A 5,736-nucleotide genomic window follows, 5' to 3' on the forward strand; every position below is an offset into this window, starting at 1 on the left:
CGTCCATCCAATTCATTTTCAGTTTCCCCGAAGGAATTCGAGCTGGTTCTGAACTTGTTTGGTGTTCTTTGGGAGAAGCAAGGAAGCAGCAGTTTTTCCTCTCTTCTTCAAGCCATTTTCCGTCGTTTCCTCCTTCAACTGGCGATCACCAACCTCAGCAAAGGACATTGGGTGAGTCTGCTAGGCTCCCATGGCATGTATGCTCATTTTTGGTTGGATAGATCTTGAATCTGGAACTAGGGTTGCAAGGTTCTTAAAGTTCTGCAGTCTGGGAACAAATGAGGATTTCTGTGGATTTGAGTTAGGAATCATGTTGCCATGCGGTTGAGCAAAGTCTAGACCCTGTACACCCTTCTAGGCATTTTTACTTTTGATTTAGAGAGACTCTCAGGTTAGTTTAGCCTAATTTTTCCCTTCGTAATGGCTGCTGTTCTGGAGCTGCGCGAGGCTGATTTTTACTGTAGCGCCGAGTACTGTTCACCCGAGCACCCCGGGTACTGTTCACCCGAGCACCCCCTGATACTGTTCACCCGACGACCCCGGGTACTGTTCACACGAGCACGAGCGCAGTCACCCCGATCACTCCCGAGCACCCCGGGTACTGTTCACCCGACGACCCCCGGGTACTGTTCACCCGAGCACGAGCGCAGTCACCCCGAGCACTCCCGAGCACCCCGGGTACTGTTCACCCGACGACCCCCTGGTACTGTTCACCCGAGCACGAGCGCAGTCACCCCGAGCACTCCCGAGCACCCCGGGTACTGTTCACCCGACGACCCCCCCGGTACTGTTCACCCGAGCACGAGCGCGGTCACCCGAGCACCCCGGGTACTGTTCACCCGAGCACCCCCGGGTACTGTTCATCCCGAGCACCCCGGGTGCCCGTGAGTACTGTTCACCCCGGGCACCCCGAGCACGGTTTATCAGGCTTTCCTGATAGCTGATAGCTTGTAAAATTCGTAGTTAGTTCGTAGGAACTCCAAACTTTTTGAGACCACTTGGAAAATTCTGGTTTGGACAGTACGATCTTGGAATAATGTTGTCATGTATTGTGGAGCATATTTTTCTTACATGATCGCATTTCATACATGCTCATTACATTGCACGCGTTGCTCTCTGTAGTGAACGCCGATCCGTCGATCCCGGAGGCCGTGGGCGATCGTGAGGCGTCCCACCTTTCGGATTCAGGGCAGCAAGGCAAGCATCGTTCATATTGCACCGTGTCTACTCGAAATTTTAATATGTTATCTACGCTTATGTATACATTGCATGTGTCGGGTACTGAGTTGGGTAGAACCTATGCCGATGCATTATCCCATTTCGGTCACGTGTCATGTGTTGTTCCTAGGAGCCTAGTGGTGTCATCGAGGTCTAATTTTAGTTCGCTATGCTTAGTGGTACTTAGGCTTTCCGGTAGAAGTCGACGACGGCGTCCACCGTTGTCGCGAGCCTAGGACTTATTATTTGTTCGCACTTATGGTTGTGTTGATGATGAGTCGGTTTGGTGAGTGGTGAGTTGAGACGAGGTGTGGGCGGTGTTAGGGGTGTCATCTGCTCACGAGGAGTCCTCAGGCAGTTCGGGGAGGGAACCCGGACACCGTAGACCGCTTGCACCGGTTAAGCACCGATCATCGGTGTAGTCGGCTTTAGCACATACCTTACTCACCACATGCTGATATAATGGTAGGCGAGCCGATTACCTTCGCAGACGTGGTCATGTGGGCCTCGTCATAGACGGTGTGAGTCCGGTTTGAGTCCGGGCTTTTAGCGGTATTAGTTTGCTCGGGGAGTAGTTCTAATACCGCCGTGCCGAGCTATGGTTGATCCACATGGTTGGGCCTGGTTGGGAAAGGTTGTCACGGGTACCCCCTTGTGCGCATCTTAGCGGGTGGCACAAGCCGTATGGTCCCTGTGTCGTGTGGGTCCAGGAGTATCCCCCTGCAGGGTGTATAATCAGTTCGAGCTGCCGCGCTCTCGGTCATGAGCATCGCTATCGCTTATCTCCACCGAGCGACCATATTTTGGTCGTAGAGTTTCGATGTGGGTTGTGGCATGGTTGGATTGGGGTGGTTGGTCGGTATGTGGTTGGTGGTTTGGTGGGAATGGTTTGTTTATATACACTTGTTGTTATATATCTGTTTTGATCAGTTGGTTGGCAGGGTTTGAGTCGGTGGTTGGTTAAGTCAGTTGCTTACACCTAGAGTCTAGGTTGCTTACCGCTTAATGAACTTAAACATGTCTTAATCCTTGCTACAGCTTTAAATGCATGATCCTTGGAGTCGAGAATATATATACTCATACTGTGTAAGACTTGCTAGTACCTTCGTACTAAGGGTGCTGCCCTTAAGTTGCTTCCAGGTTCGCAGGTTGGCGATGAAGAGGCAGTGTTCGGCTACTTTGTGCCTGCCGATCAGGGTGGCGGGCAGGAGTAGCACCTTCTACTCCGAGCTCCGGCGCTTTTGGTATGGAGCCTAAGGGCATGCGGCTCCATACTCTTTTGGTTGTATAGGTTTTCTTCCGCTGCTTAGTTGTTGTTGTTCCTCTTTTGTTGTAAATTGTGGAAGCAGTTGCTTGTTTAATAATGGTAATCCAGTTTAATTATTTGCTCTCTATTAAACTGTGTTGTGATATTTGAGTTGGAAGGCATGTGTTCCGATCCTGGGCACAAAACACGTGCCGGGACTACCGGAATGGTATTCTGGTTAATCGTCGAGGTTGTGATTATGAATAATGATCCTCCTGATGATTAATTAGAATACTATTTGGACGGTTCCTCACAGCTTGGTATCAGAGCCTGGTTTAATTTAGTAGCCTAAACATAATTAGTGCGTTGTTTAGTAAGTCGACAACTTCACCTAAATAACCCATGAATTATGTTTATGCCTCTTCATGTCTAATATGTATTAAACTGCTATCGTTTATGCCCCTAAGTTAAAATGCGTATTATGAGTGACGTTTATATGTCTTATACCACATTGTTTTGCTTTCGACCCTGCATCGATTCATGTTGAGCATTGCATCTTCGGCTTTGCATCGTCGGAAGGTAAGGTACGACGCTCGGTGGCGGTTAATCACCGAGGGCTCAGCCGGATGCGAGGCAGGGGCCCGGCATGTTCCGTACGGTGATCTGTACGGGAAGTGAATACGCTAGCAATAGCGTATGAACATCCACCATGCGATGGGAGACATGGTCGTCTACTCGTGTGGCGTTTACACGAGATGTCCCGTAGGGTCTACGGGAAGTGAATACGTCGTTATCGACGTATGGATTGTCGCTTGTACGGCATGTGGTACAAGGGCCGTTCGCGCTCTTACTCTTTCTAGCGCGAAGGGTACGTTCTGGATGTTATAAACTGCCTGTGATTTTGATGCTTGCAGGTGCGGTTCTTATTTTGAGAAAGAAGCGGTAGCTAGGTTCGAGCATGCATCATTTCATGGCATTCATGCATGCATTCATATTTATGCATGTATTACGGGATTCTAACAATATATCCGGCGAATGCATTGTGCTGAGTCGGAATTTGACGTTTCCCCCTTTTATTTTACATTTCAAGAATGGTTGTCACTCGGCGTAGTGGGGAGGTTCCGGAGGGTTCCGGTCAGAACAACCCTCCTCCACCGCCGACCATGGCGGAGGTGCTCATGCAAATCGAGCAGAACCGCCAAGCGAATCACGCTCTCCTCCAGACGAACCAAGCGCTCTTGGAGGCTCTCGTGCGCAACGCGGCTCCTCATGGAGGAGGTGGGGCCGTGCGCCGAGACGACTTCTCGGACTTTTTGCGGACTCAGCCGCCGGTCTTCTCGCGAGCTGAGGATCCTCTCGATGCTGATCATTGGCTCCGGACGATTGAGCAGAAGCTCGCCCTTCTTCGTTGTGAGGATCACGAGAAGGCGCTCTTCGCCGCCCATCAGCTTCAGGGCCCGGCGGGTGCGTGGTGGTCCGGCTTTCTGGCCATGCACCCCGCCGATCACCGCGTGTCATGGGCGGAGTTTCGCGAGGCCTTCCGCTCGTTTCACATACCGAGTGGCCTCATGGAGGCTAAGAGGCGGGAGTTTGAGGACCTCAAGCAAGGAGGTCGGGCGGTGATGGAGTACGTGCAGGTGTTCAACCACCTTGCACAATATGCTACCGAGGAGGTCAGCACGGATGCGCGCAAGCAGCGCCGCTTTGTGAATGGCCTGAACTCGAAGATGCAGGACCGGTTGTCCGCGCATAAGTTCGCCGACTTCAACGAGTTGGTGAGCACGTCGATCACAGTGGAGCTCAAGTATAGGAGCCACCAAGAGGAGAAGAGGCGGAAGAGGGGTTCCTCGTCTTCTGTGGGTGGGAGCTCGCAGCGCACCCGCACTGAGAGTCAGCCTCCACAGTTTCAGGTGCCGTCGGCTGGATACCCACGACCGATGTGGTTTGTACCACGTCCTGCGTTCTCCGCCCCACAAGGGCAGGCTGCACGACCCGCCGGCTCCCAAGTGAGCGTGACCGGTGGCTCATGCGGTCCGTGCTTCAACTGCGGCCGCGTCGGCCATTTCTCGAGGGAGTGCCCGTATCCGAGGCCAGGAACCGCGCTGAGTGCCCCGCGACCACCGCCGGCTCAGTCAGCACCGCAGTCTTCGCAGGCGACTCACGTTCCCAAGCGTGGTCGAGCTCGCCACACTACCGCCGACGAGGTTCAGGAGGGTGACACCGTCCTAATGGGTACGTTGGATATGAGTTTCAACTCTGACATCTTTTCTGCAGTGGTTTTGTTTGATTCAGGAGCCTCTCACTCCTTTATATCTTCGGGTTATGTTTGGAAAAGTGGGTTGAGAGTCAGTGCTACCCACACACCGTACCTTATAGACGCCCCAGGGGCCAAAGTTTTAATCAACCAGTGTGTGAATAAAGCGGCGGTAATTGTCAACGGAGTTCCCTTCTGTGTCAATCTGTTAGTGATGAACTCGAAGGGAATTGATATTATTCTGGGGATGAATTGGCTCTCCAAGAACAAGGCTGTGTTGGACTGTGCTCGGCGGACCGTCACCCTCAATGGTCTGTCAGGTACTCGGGTCCACTTAAAGCTAGAGGATGTCAAGTCCTGCCTGTTCGCCGTAAAGGCTGTCCCCACCAGGGTTATGGAGACCATTCCTGTGGTGTGGGAATTTCCGGATGTCTTTCCGGATGAGTTGCCTGGAATGCCGCCTGGTAGGGCAGTGGAGTTCTCTATTGATCTCGTGCCCGGTGCGGCCCCGGTTTCGAAGAAGATGTATAAGATGTCGCCAATTGAGCTAGTTGAGCTGAAGAAGCAGATCCAGGAGCTGCTGACGAAGGGTTTCATTCGTCCTAGTTCCTCACCTTGGGGATGCTCGGCTCTATTCGTGAAGAAGAAGGACGACACTCTCCGGATGTGTGTTGATTACCGTCCGCTGAATGCAGTCACGGTGAAGAATGTGTATCCGCTTCCTAGGATTGACATCTTGTTTGATCAGTTGACTGGAGCCCGAGTCTTCTCAAAGATTGACTTGAGGCTGGGCTATCACCAGATCAAGGTCCGACCTGAGGATATTCCAAAGACAGCATTCTCTACTAGATACGGCTTGTATGAGTTCACCGTTATGTCGTTTGGCTTGACTAATGCGCCGGCTTTCTTTATGTACCTCATGAACTCGGTATTCATGGAGGAGTTGGACAAGTTTGTCATTGTTTTCATTGACGACATTCTGATATACTCCAAGACTGTACAAGAGCACATTGGGCAC

Source organism: Phragmites australis, chromosome 7 (assembly GCF_958298935.1).
Source record: "Phragmites australis chromosome 7, lpPhrAust1.1, whole genome shotgun sequence".
NCBI classification, from domain to species: Eukaryota; Viridiplantae; Streptophyta; class Magnoliopsida; order Poales; family Poaceae; genus Phragmites; species Phragmites australis.